Below are 14,203 nucleotides of genomic sequence, written 5' to 3'. Positions count from 1 at the left end.
TCAGGCAGAGAGTTCCATAGTCTCACTGCTCTTACCGTAAAGAATCCTCTTCTATGTTTGTGTACAAACCTTCTTTCCTCCAGACGCAGAGGATGTCCCCTCGTCACAGTCACAGTCACAGTCATGGGGATAAATAGATGATGGGAGAGATCTCTGTACTGCCCTCTGATATATTTATACATAGTAATTAGATCTCCCCTCAGTCGTCTTTTTTCTAAAGTTAATAACTCTAATGTTGATAATCTTTCATGGTACTGTAGTTGCCCCATTCCAGTTATTACTTTTGTTTCCCTCTTCTGAACCCTCTCCAGCTCTGCTATGTCTGCTTTGTTCACAGGAGCCCAGAACTGTACACAGTACTCCATGTGTGGTCTGACTAGTGATTTGTAAAGTGGTAGGACTATGTTCTCATCACGGGCATCTATGCCAATTTTGATGCAACCCATTTTCTTATTGGCCTTAGCAGCAGCAGCAGCCTGACACTGTTTTTTCTTGCTTAGTTTGCTGTTTATTAAAATTCCTAGTTCCTTTTCCATGTCAGTGTTACCCAGTGTTTTACCATTTAGTATGTACTGGTAATTTGCATTATTCCTTCCCATGTGCATAACCTTATTTTTGTCAGTGTTAAACCTCATCTGCCAATTATCTGCCCAAGCCTCTAATCTATCCAGATCCATCTGTAGCAGTATATTGTCCTCTTCAGTGTTAATTACTTTTCACAGTTTAGTGTCCTCTCCAAAAATTGATATTTTACTGTGCAAGCCTTCTACAAGATCATTAATAAATACACTGCTCAAAAAAATAAAGGGAACACTTAATCAACACAATGTAACTCCAAGTCAATCACACTTCTGTGAAATCAAACTGTCCACTTAGGAAGCAACACTGAGTGACAATCAATTTCACATGCTGTTGTGCAAATGGGATAGACAACAGGTGGAAATTATAGGCAATTAGCAAGACACCCCCAATAAAGGAGTGGTTCTGCAGGTGGTGACCACAGACCACTTCTCAGTTCCTATGCTTCCTGGCTGATGTTTTGGTCACTTTTGAATGCTGGCGGTGCTTTCACTCTAGTGGTAGCATGAGACGGAGTCTACAACCCACACAAGTGGCTCAGGTAGTGCAGCCTATCCAGGATGGCACATCAATGCGAGCTGTGACAAGAAGGTTTGCTGTGTCTGTCAGCGTAGTGTCCAGAGCATGGAGGCGCTACCAGGAGACAGGCCAGTACATCAGGAGACGTGGAGGAGGCCGTAGGAGGGCAACAACCCTGCAGCAGGACCACTACCTCCGCCTTTGTGCAAGGAGGAACAGGAGGAGCATTTAGGATTTTTGGACCCTGGACCCGAACCCGAACATTTCTGTAAAAGTTTGGGTTCGGGTTCGGTGTTCGGCGCTTTCTTGGCGCTTTTTGAAAGGCTGCACAGCAGCCAATCAACAAGCAGTTAACTGTCTGACCTTAGAAGCCATCACAGCCATGCCTACTAATGGCATGGCTGTGATTGGCCAGAGCAGCATGTGACTCAGGCTCTATATAAGCTTGAGTCACGTAGCGCTGCACGTCACTCTGCTGTTACAAGTGTAGGGAGAGGATGCTGCTGGACTGGTGATTTCAGGGAGAGAATAGGAGAGAATCTAACTCAGCGATCTAACTAGAAATAGTTGTGTGGGTGCAGGACACAATCGTTTTACCCTGCCCTGAGGCCATTGACCAAAAAAAAAAGAACTTTTATAATTCTGTTAGTTAGGTGGGTGGCGGTGGTGGCCATTTTATGCAAGCTCAGTGCACCAGCACTCACTGCATCTGAGCTTTTGGGACATTGCAAATCACAATTTTTTTGGGCAAACTACAACATCTGGATTAGTCAATGTGCAATTTAAGGTAGAAATACACCCATCATTTTCTGGGGTTTTAAAAACACACAATTTTTTTCAAAAAACTGTATTTTCCAGATCTGCAAGTGTTAAATTCAAGTTTAATATATATACAGCTTTCATATTCTATTACCAAAAAAATACTTTTTTGGCAATCTACAACATCTGTATTAGTCAGTGTGCAATTTAAGGTAGAAATACACCCATCATTTTCTGGGGTTTGAAAAACACACAATTTTTTTTCAAAAAACAGTATTTTCCAGATCTGCAAGTGTTAAATTCAAGTTAAATATATACAGCTTTGATATTGTGTTACAAAAAAAAAACTTTTTTGGCAATCTACAACATCTGGATTAGTCAGTGTGCAATTTAAGCTAGAAATATACCCATCATTTTCTGGGGTTTGAAAAACACACTTTTTTGACAAAAAACACTATTTTCAGGCCTTGCAGCATCAGCACGTGTGAAATTACAGGCTTATATACTGCTGTCAAATTCAGTTGTTAAACAAACACTCGTTTGGGCACAAAAAATTTAGTTGGCAGCCTTTGATGCAGATGTCATTGTGAGATACACCCTTAAAGGGATTCTGTCACCTCGTATAACACAAATTCAGATTTTAAACCAGTCATGCTCCACAGCTTACCTTGAATCGGCTGTGCTGTTTTTTATTGTAATCCGTCCAGCAGTTTTGCAGAAAAACAACTTTTATAACACCCTGAAGGTGCCCAGAGGGGCGTTATGTTCCCCTTTGTGTGCCCAGTAACGCCCCTCTTACAGTGCCCAAAACGCCTTCCTCCAGAATCCCTAACCGCCCACAGCGTCTCATCCCTCTCCTCCCCCTCCCTGACGGCCGAGCGAAGTCTCGCGCGAGCATCGGACGTCACTGGGCTCGGCGCAGGCCCAGTGACACCGATGAAGCTCCTGCCCTCAGTCTGCAGCAAATCGCACTGGCGCAGTGGGTACTGCCAGCCGTCGCTGATGAACTGCCAGCCGTCGCTGATGAACGATTCATAAAAGTCTTCCACCGCTATAAGCATTTGAGCACCGGGGATGATATCATCGCCCCGTAAAGTATCTTGGTAAGTAGGCATCTAAAAACAATTTGAATATTGTAAATTATTGTATAAATAACAAAAATAATATACGTTACAAATAAATGCATGGTATATAGCGGCACAATAGTCGTTGAGAAATAACAAAATTATACATGCATCTAAAAATAGTTTTGCGTTATAAGCAGTTAATACAACCATATCGCTATTACATATTAAAGCCATTTTTTCAGACTGTGCTGATAGATAGATAAAGGGGATAGATAGATAGATAGATAGATAGATAGATAGATAGATAGATAGATAGATAGATTGGATAGATTGATAGATAGATAAAGTGGATAGATACAGTTGCAAGAAAAAGTATGTGAACCCTTTGGAATGATATGGATTTCTGTACAAATTGGTCATAAAATGTGATCTGATCTTCATCTAAGTCACAACAATAGACAATCACAGTCTGCTTAAACTAATAACACACAAAGAATTAAATGTTACCATGTTTTTATTGAACACACCATGTAAACATTCACAGTGCAGGTGGAAAAAGTATGTGAACCCTTGGATTTAATAACTAGTTGAACCTCCTTTGGCAGCAATAACTTTAACCAAACGTTTCCTGTAGTTTCAGATCAGACGTGCACAACGGTCAGGAGTAATTCTTGACCATTCCTCTTTACAGAACTGTTTCAGTTCAGCAATATTCTTGGGATGTCTGGTGTGAATCGCTTTCTTGAGGTCATGCCACAGCATCTCAATCGGGTTGAGGTCAGGACTCTGACTGGGCCACTCCAGAAGGCATATTTTCTTCTGTTTAAGCCATTCTGTTGTTGATTTACTTCTATGCTTTGGGTCGTTGTCCTGTTGCAACACCCATCTTCTGTTGAGCTTCAGCTGGTGGACAGATGGCCTTAAGTTCTCCTGCAAAATGTCTTGATAAACTTGGGAATGAATTTTTCCTTCAATGTTAGCAATCCGTCCAGGCCCTGACGCAGCAAAGCAGCCCCAAACCATGATGCCCCCACCACCATACTTCACAGTTGGGATGAGGTTTTGATGTTAGTGTGGTGTGCCTCTTTTTCTCCACACATAGTGTTGTGTGTTTCTTCCAAACAACTCAACTTTGGTTTCATCTGTCCACAGAATATTTTGCCAGTACTGCTGTGGAACATCCAGGTGCTCTTGTTCAAATTGTAAACGTGCAGCAATGTTTTTTTTGGACAGCAGTGGCTTCCTCTGTGGTATCCTCCCATGAAATCCATTCTTGTTTAGTATTTTACGTATCGTAGATTTGCTAACAGGGATGTTAGCATATGCTAGAGACGTTTGTAAGTCTTTAGCTGACACCCTAGGATTCTTATTCACCTCATTGAGCAGCCTGCACTGTGCTCTTGCAGTCATCTTTACAGGAAGGCCACTCCTATGGAGAGTAGCAGCAGTGCTGAACTTTCTCCATTTATAGACAATTTGCCTTATCGTCCACTGATGAACAGCAAGGCTTTTGGAAATACTTTTATAACCCTTTCCAGCTTTATGCAAGTCAACAATTCTTAATCGTAGGTCTTCTGAGAGCTCTTTTGTGCGAGCTATCATTCACATCAGGCAATGCTTCTTGTGAAAATAAAACTCAGAACTGGTGTGTGTTTTTTATAGGGCAGGGCAGCTGTAACCAACACCTCCAATCTCATCTCATTGATTGGGCTCCAGTTGGCTGACACCTCACTCCAATTAGCTCTTGGAGATGTCATTAGTCTAGGGTTTTGCATACTTTTTCCACCTGCACTGTGAATGTTTACATGGTGTGTTCAATAAAAACATGGTAACATTTAATTTTTTGTGTGTTATTAGTTTAAGCAGACTGTGATTGTCTATTGTTCTGACTTAAATGAAGATCAGATCACATTTTATGACCAATTTGTGCAGAAATCCATATCATTTCAAAGGGTTCACATAGTTTTTCTTGCAACTGTAGATAGATAGATAGATAGATAGATAGATAGATAGATAAATGCATTACACGATCCGGCGTAATAATCACAGAGAAATTAGTCAAATGTCGCATGTTATATTCCATCAATAAAGAATTTTAAACAGGCATGTTAAAAATTGTAAAAAGAAGGGTAATATGAAGCTACGCTTACCTTAAAATAAGTTTTCTTGCAGAGTCTCAATGTCAAATGATTATGCCCTATGGTGATCTGTCCCACATGTATATATACAGATCCTGCTTGGGTTTTCTTACCATTAGCATATGCAATAGGTGGTGTTGATACAGACAATCACATTCATTTTGTTTCCTGAAAAGAGATGCTATAAAATATGGATAGATACTGCGTAGTGTTTTCCGCAGCTGTTGCAACGATACCACACTGAAACTCATGTGTGGGGAGGTCCTGTAGGAAATGCGAGTTTCGCGATAACACCTGCTATGGACACATCTAAAATAGCCCTGGAAAGAGCTAGAGGGCTGCAAAATGCAGCAAAATGTGCTTAAGAGCATGGCAAATACTCTGCAAACAAATGTGGATAGGGAAATGAATTAAAAAAACATAAAAGACCTTAAAAAAATAAAAATTAGGAATGATGTAGGAGGAAGAGGTTTAGGAGGCAGTGAATTGGTGGATGTGGCTGTGTAGGCTCACGTGGCGATCTAGGTGGAAGCGGCGGCAAAGGAGGAATAGGTAGCCAACACAGATGTATTATGTTGCATTTTTACATAGGGGTATCCCCCAAAATATTTGGCCATATAAAAAAAAAAAAAAAAGGAATAAGTGCACTTGAGTACAAGGATGGATGGTTGAGGCTGTTAGAACTGTCTATTCTGCACAAGGTTACAGACAAGTCTTGTGGGCTCCAGGCCTGGTTCATTTTAATGAACGTGAGCTTGTCCACGTTGGCTGTGGACAGGCGGCTGCGTCTGTCTGTAATGACGCCTCCTGGCGTGCTAAACACACGTTCAGAGAGTACTCTGGCTGCAGGGCAGGCCAGCACCTCCAAGTCATACAGGACAAGCTCTGGCCATGTGGATAATTTGGAGACCCAGAAGTTGAATGGGGCAGAACCATCAGTCAGTACGTGTAGGCGTGTGCACAGGTACTGTTCCACCATGTTGTTCAAATGCTGCCTCCTGCTAGCACGCTCCATATCAGCAGTTGGGGCCGGCTGTTGCAGCGAGGTGACAAAGCTTTTCCACATGTCGGCCATGCTAACCCTGCCTTCTGAGGTGCTGGCGCTGAAACAGCTGCGTTGGCGACCTCTTCCTCCTCCCCTGCCTTCGCCTTGTGCTTCCACTTGTCCCCCGGCGTCAGTCGGGAATGCTCTCAGGAGCGTGTCTACCAGCGTGCGCCTGTAGTCGCGCATCTTCCGATCACGCTCCAGTGAGGGAATTAAGAACGGCACATTGTCTTTGTAACGGGGATCCAACAGGGTGGCCACCCAGTAGTCAGCACACGTTAAAATGTGGGCAACTCTGCTGTCATTGCGCAGGCACTGCAGCATGTAGTCCCTCATGTGTGCCAGGCTGCCCAGAGGTAAAGACAAGCTGTCCTCTGTGGGAGGCGTATCGTCTGCGTCCTCCGTATCCCCCCAGCCACGCACCAGTGATGGGCCCGAGCTGCGTTGGGTGCCACCCCGCTGTGAACATGCTTCCTCCCCATCCTCCTCCTCCTCCTCATCCTCCTCCTCCTCGTCCTCCAGTAGTGGCCCCTGGCTGGCCAAATTTGTACCTGGCCTCTGCTGTTGTAAAAAACCTCCCTTTGAGCCACTTATAAAAGACTGGCCTGAAAGTGTTAGAGATGATCCCTCTTCCTCCTCCTCCTCCACGTCCTGGGACACATCCTCTTCGATCATCGCCCTAAGTGTTTTCTTAATGAGACATAGAAGTGGTATTGTAACGATGATAACGGCGTCATCGCAACTGGCCATGTTGGTGGATTACTCGAAACAGCTCAACAGGGCACACAGCTTTTTTTACAAATGGTCACTAGGACCAGTGGTTGTCTCTGGGTTTACACGTGTTATTTTACTTATATCTAAAATTTTGTTTAGCAGTGGGGCTGGTTTAAAGGCTTCACTCCATGCTATCTAACTTCAGCCTCCATTTGCATATGGTGCCCCGTGCTCAGTAACACACGCACTGTTAGTCTCACAGTGCGCTTCCTGGGGTGAGTGAAAGCCCTGCTAGTCCTCCCTATTGTGTAACTATTACTGCATAACCACCCTGTCTTTATGCAGTTCGCTGGTTGGCTAAAACACACACGTAAAACACAATCTGCCCCCTGACATGTTTCGCCAAGCACTTGGCGTCTTCAGGAGTTTGGGCAGTAACTATGAAAGGGGTGGGACCAGGCTTTTAAGACCTCCCTATCAGCGTCATGGTTAAGTTGGCTACTGTGTAGCTCTTTTGTTGCTAGATTCTACATTCAACCTATCGCTATCCCTGTCTTAGCAAGTGGATGTTTGATGACTCCTACCATAGTGCTATTGTCCAATCCGCATGTGTTTTGGTATTGCGCTTGCGTTCTGACTTAGAGCGCTCGGCATCTGTGATTCGTGGCACTCAGTGCGCATGTGTGGAGACTTTTACATCAGAACTTATAATTGTACTGCGCCTGCGTGTGCTGATAGACGCTGCGGTGCTAAACTGGTAATGCGCATGTCCAAATACTTATTTCTCTATAGAGGGCTTGGCGAAACATGTCGGGGGGCAGATTGTGTTTTACATGTGTGTTTTAGTCAGCCAGCTAAACCAAGGAATAATATCGAGAAATCATGCAGACATGGCTGATAATTTTAGTGATGTGAGTTCTAGGTAGTTATTTTAGAGACAAGCAATAAATGTTATATTTTAGATATAAATAAAATAACACGTGTAAACCCAGAGACAACCACTGGTCCTAGTGACCATTTGTAAAAAAAAAGCGATTAGCGTGTCTCAACACGTGTTAATGGGTCAACCGTGCAAAATTTAGACAGGGCAAACAGGTCTCGCATGGAGGCCCAGTCATTGGTGGTGAAGTGGTGCTGTTCCGCAGTGCGACTCACCCGTGAGTGCTGCAGCTGAAACTCCACTATGGCCTGCTGCTGCTCGCACAGTCTCTCCAGCATGTGCAAGGTGGAGTTCCACCTGGTGGGCACGTCGCATATGAGGCGGTGAGCGGGAAGGCCGAAGTTACGCTGTAGAGCAGACAGCCGAGCGGCGGCAGGATGAGAACGCCGGAATCGCACAGACGGCCCGCACTTTATGCAGCAGCTCTGACATGTCGGGGTAGTTGTGAATGAATTTCTGCATCACCAAATTCAGCACATGCGCCAGGCAAGGGATGTGCGTCAAACCGGCTAGTCCCAGAGCTGCAATGAGAGTTCGCCCATTATCGCACACCACCAGGCCGGGCTTGAGGCTCACTGGCAGCAACCACTCATCCGTCTGTTGTTCTATACCCCCCACAACTCCTGCGCGGTGTGGGGCCTGTCCCCCAAACACATCAGTTTCAGAATGGCCTGCTGACGTTTACTCCTGGCTGTGCTGAAGTTTATGGTGAAGGTCTGTCGCTGACCGGATGAGGAGGTGGTAGAAGAGGACGAGGAAGCCGAGTAGGAAGAGGAGGCAACAGGAGGCAAAAAATGATGCCCTGCGATCCTTGGCGGCGGAAGGACGTGCTCCAAACAGCTCTCCGCCTGGGGCCCAGCCGCCACTACATTTACCCAGTGTGCAGTTAGGGAGATATAGCGTCCCTAGCCGTGCTTACTGGTCCATGTATCTGTGGTTAGGTGGACCTTGCCACAGATGGCGTTGCGCAGTGCACACTTGATTTTATCCGATACTTGGTTGTACAGGGAGGGCACGGCTCTCCTGGAGAAGCAGTGGCGGCTGGGAACGACGTTGGCGGCTGGGAACCACTGAGAAAGGGAGAGTGAATCTACCCGTAACGCGTATGTTGAAACAAGTGATGTACCTGCATTGAAAAGCCTCCGATAATACTGTATGGCCATACAGAAGAAAATTTCTACAGTAAAGGATTAACTATTCTTATCGTCGAAAGCTGCACCAAAGGAAATTGCGGAACAGAGTGGCATCTTTGGAACTCCCGCGAAATTTAAACCAGCTTGCCGTATGGAGCGACTGAACAAGCAGGCAAATATTTAAAGCTCCATTGAAGCAATAGGGAGACAGCAGACGCTAGACGGTAAGCCAAATATCAATTTAAAGTTTACTTCAATTCAAAGCTCATATCGACCTTAAAAGGCTATAAGAGACTTTTCACATTATCAGGATTCTTGTGGACACTTTATGAACATATTGCGCTCCCAGTGAATACACCTACAACATTTTCTGTGACATTCAGTTTCCCAAATTGGGATAGAGTGCTAGAAGATAATACCCCCTCTTTCCCAAATAACAGCATATACTTGAAGTTTTTTGGTGTGATATATATTATTGAATTTATCGACACTATTGAGTGGTATCGAATATTCTATTGAATATTTCAACATTGAATTTTCTACCATTCAATTTATCTAATATTTCTATCGAATATATTTTTATTGAATATAGTATCGATCATATCTACCACAATATATGTGACTGTAATGTTGTATATTATTGCTACATTGTTCTTATAAATTTTATTGCTTGTATTTTATGGGGATTTAATAAATATTTTCTGCACATGTCAATCTGGTTGCCAAGTGTATGAGTGCTCGCTCATTTTCCTATTACTACATTTGCCTTTTAAGAGAGGGTGGGGTGATTCCCTCTATATGAGCTTGCAGCACCATACCTTAACTACTTGCTAGTGAGCCACCACAACCTACCACTATTTCATGTGGTATTTTTATAGAGCAGGTTGTCACGGACGCGGCGATACCTAATATGTATCCAATTTCTTTTATTTATGTAAGTTTTACACAATGATTTCGTTTTTTAAACAAAAAAAATCATGTTTTAATGTCTCCATAGTCTGAGAGCCATAGTTTTTTCAGTTTTTGGGCGATTATCTTAGGTAGGGTCTCATTTTTTGTGGGATGAGATGACGGTTTGATTGGCACTATTTTGGAGTGCATATGACTTTTTGATCGCTTGCTATTACACTTTTTGTGACATATGATGCTTTTTTTACACCGTTTTTATTTTAATTTTTTTACGGTGTTCACCTGAGGGGTTAGGTCATGTGATATTTTTATAGAGCCGGTCATGTTTTAGTGTTTCCATAGTCTAAGAGCCATAGTTTTTTCAGTTTTTGGGCGATTATCTTGGGTAGGGTATGATTTTTGCAGGATAAGATGACGGTTTGTTTGGTACTATTTTGGCGTACATGCAACTTTTTTGATCACTTTTATTACCTTTTTTGTGAAGTAAGGTGGGAAAAATTTCAATTTCCTCACAGTTTTTTTTTTTTTTATGGCGTTCACCGTGCAGGGAAAGTAACATGACCGTTTTATAGTTCAGGTCGTTACGGACGCGGTGATACCCAATATGTGTAGTGTATTTTATATTTTTTATTTTTATTCAGTGATAAATGTGTTTTTTTATCTTTACTTTTTTCACATTTTTTTTACATTTTTTTGACCCAGACCCACTTGGTTCTTGAAGATCCAGTGGGTCTGATGTCCGTATAATACAGTACAGTACACTATATAGTGTATTGTACTGTATTTTACTTACACTTTGTCTGAACAGATCTATGCCTTTAGCACAGATCTGTTCAGCACCATGGACAGCAGGATGCCTGAGAAGGCGTCCTGTTGCCATGGGAACCTTCCCCATCTGCCACAACTGAGCAGATGGGAAAGGGGAAGGAGGGGGGCTCCCTCCCTCTGTGACCCCATCCTGTCTGGGGGCTGCAAAGGCACAGCAGCCCCCCGATGGGAGAGGGAGGGAGCTCCCTGACTGTTAACCCTTTCCATACAGCGGTCCGTACGGACCGCGGTATGGAAAGCGTTAAACGGCTGACATCACAGCACAGATGTCAGCCGTTTATACCAGAGTATGACCGTTTATGCAATGTGCTGACACTCTAATATACCCACTGGACACCAATGAATATTCAAGAGGAGGCGGGCGGGGGATCGCGATCCCGCCTGCCGCACCGCCTGCCTCCCGCACCGCCCCGCAACGCCTGCAACCCCCCCCGGCATTGTGACAGGATGCCCGCTGAATGATTCTGTTCCGATTAACCCCCACAGCGCCGCAATCGCGTTTTAAACTCATGACGTACCGGTACGTCATGGGTCCTTAAGGACTCAGGAAACATGCCGTACCGGTACGTCATGCGTCCCTAAGGGGTTAAGGTAAACTACTTTTATATAACAATAGCACCTTTTGTGGGCTGATCTCACCTACCTAAATGTTACTCAAACTATATATATATATAAGACCTCCTTATATAAATACATTAATTCCTTTTTTAAGTTTAATGCTATAGGATAGCGAGTGTTTAGTCTCAGAATCCAGAAGGTTTCACGTAGTAAAACCTTCTGTTTGATGTTGCCACCTCTGGGTGGTAATGTTACTTTCTCAAATGCATAAGTACAAAGTCCTACCGTACTTCTATTATGTACATTAATAAAATTATTAGCTACACTTGATGTACCTGTGGCCTGAGGATTAGTGATATACCGGTAGTTCAAATGTTCTCTAAATCTATTTTTGAACTTCCTAATTGTACTGCCAATGTACATTTTATCACACAGAGTGCAAATTATGGTGTAAATTACCCCCTCAGTATTACAATTGATGTAATGTTTTATTACAAATGTTTCTTTATGTGATGAGTCTTCGAAGTTTTTAGTACGTTGTGCAAACCCACAGGTTTTACATGGGGACGTGCCACATTTAGTAAAGCCCTGGTATTTCAATCATGTGCTATATCTAGGGCTACGTACAAACACTGATCGTGATAAGATGTTACCAAGTGTACCTGATCTTCTTGAGATGATCCTACACCCATCTTTGAGGATGTCATGTAAAATATTATCATAATACAATATAGGTAGACAACTTTTAACTGCACATTCTATTTCTGAAATTTGCTTACTGTAGGTCAGTACAAGCGTAGGTTTATCCTGTTTATGGCCTGTCTTTCAGGTTCAGAAAGGTTATACAACCTAAATTTAGGCAACTTAGCTCTGATTATCCTATGTGGAGGTAAATTCTGGCATCCACTCTCAGAAAACACGTCGGCAAACTCAGATATAAAAGAGGGTAAATTCTTGGTAGTTACAACAGAAAAAGATGTATTAAGACAATTGTCAATGCAATAATCAGCCCAATCCAGAATCTGCCTAGCTTGCCAATCGATAGTTGGATTGTGCTTGCTAAGCCACGGCAAACCCAGAACCACCGGCGCAGGGAGATCTTCCAACAGAAAACAGGAGATAAATAGGGATGAGCGAACCCGAACTGTATAGTTCGGGTTCGTACCGAATTTTGGGGTGTCCGTGACACGGACCCGAACCCGAACATTTTCGTAAAAGTCTGGGTTCGGGTTCGGTGTTCGGCGCTTTCTTGGCGCTTTTTGAAAGGCTGCAAAGCAGCCAATCAACAAGCGTCATACTACTTTCCCCAAGAGGCCATCACAGCCTTGCCTACTATTGGCATGGCTGTGATTGGCCAGTGCAGCATGTGACCCAGCCTCTATATAAGCTTGGGTCACGTAGCGCTGCAGGTCACTCTGCTGATTCAAGCATAGGGAGAGGTTGCTGCTGCGACGTTAGGGCGAGATTAGGCAGATTAACTCCTCCAAAAGACTTAATTCAGTGATCGATCTCCAGCTGTGGATCATTGAAGTGCTAATATCGAATTGCTCACTTTTTTTAGGCTGCCCAGAGCGTTTTTATATCACTTTTTTCTGGGGTGATCGGCGGCCCTATTGTGGCTTGTGGTGCGCCAGCACAAACTACCACCATGTGCTTTTAACCATCAATCGTGTGGTTATTTTTTGCTATATCCTACATCAGCTGCAGGCTGAGCCTGTGTCACCGAAGTGCATTTAACCATCAACAGTGTGGTTATTTTTTGGCCATATACTACATCAGGTGCAGGCTGAGCCTGTGTCACCCAAGTGCATTTAACCATCAACAGTGTGGTTATTTTTTGGCCATATACTACATCAGGTGCAGGCTGAGCCTGTGTCACCCAAGTGCATTTAACCATCAATAGTGTGGTTAATTTTTGGCCATATACTACATCAGGTGCAGGCTGAGCCTGTGTCACCCAAGTGCATTTAACCATCAATAGTGTGGTTATTTTTTGGCCATATACTACATCAGGGGCAAGTTGAGCCTGTCACCCAGCTATTTTTAGTGACCGTAAAAGCACAGTTTTTGTTCTGGGTTGAAAAACAATTCCCAAATTTGCCATTCTCAAAATTAGTAGTTTCTGCTAAATCAGGCCTACTTTAAATCTATCCCTAAAAGGGTATATTAGATTCAAGGTGCTGATAGGGTCATTCTGAAAAACTTAACACACACTCTATAGTGCAGATACAAGTCTAATTCTGTGATTAAATGTATACCTGTCACACAGCGCCTAAAAAATAGGCCTGACATTTATATTCCTCCAAATCAGTACTGTTTTAGCTGGTCAAGTTATTTGTAGTGACCGTAAAAGCACAGTTTTTGTTCTGGGTTAAAAAACTATTCCCAAATTTGCCATTCTCAAAATTAGTAGTTTCTGCTATATCAGGGCTACTATAAATCTATCCCAAAAAGGATATCTTAGATTCAAGGTGCTGATAGTGTCATTCAGAAAAACTTAACACACACGCTACCGTGCAGATACAAGTCTAATTCTGTGATTAAAGGTATATCTGTCACACATCGCATAAAAAAATAGGCCTCACATTTCTATTCAACCAAATCTGTACTGTTTTAGCTGGTCAAATTATTTGTAGTGACCGTAAAAGCACAGTTTTTGTTCTGGGTTGAAAAACTATTCCCAAATTTGCCATTCTCAAAATAAGTAGTTTCTGCTATTTCAGGCCTACTTTAAATCTATCCCAAAAAGGATATTTTAGATTCAAGGTGCTGATAGTGTCATTCAGAAAAACTTAACACACACGCTACCGTGCAGATACAAGTCTAATTCTGTGATTAAAGGTATATCTGTCACACAGCGCAAAAAAAATAGGCCTCACATTTCTATTCAACCAAATCTGTACTGTTTTAGCTGGTCAAATTATTTGTAGTGACCGTAAAAGCACAGTTTTTGTTCTGGGTTGAAAAACTATTCCCAAATTTGCCATTTTCAATATTGTGGTGAACGGGAACAA

At 43.0% G+C, this 14,203-nt stretch overlaps 1 protein-coding gene across 1 annotated transcript in view; it reads left to right on the top strand.

Annotated features, from left to right (window-relative positions):
- Window positions 1–14,203, top strand: part of LOC120993678 (acetylserotonin O-methyltransferase-like) — a 350,706-nt gene that overhangs the window by 314,298 nt on the left and 22,205 nt on the right. The window lies entirely within an intron of this gene.

The sequence above is a fragment of the Bufo bufo genome, chromosome 3 (genome assembly GCF_905171765.1).
Source record: "Bufo bufo chromosome 3, aBufBuf1.1, whole genome shotgun sequence".
NCBI lineage: Eukaryota > Metazoa > Chordata > Amphibia > Anura > Bufonidae > Bufo > Bufo bufo.
The sequence above is the reverse complement of the archived record's forward strand: the minus strand, read 5'-3'. Positions and strand labels throughout refer to the sequence as shown.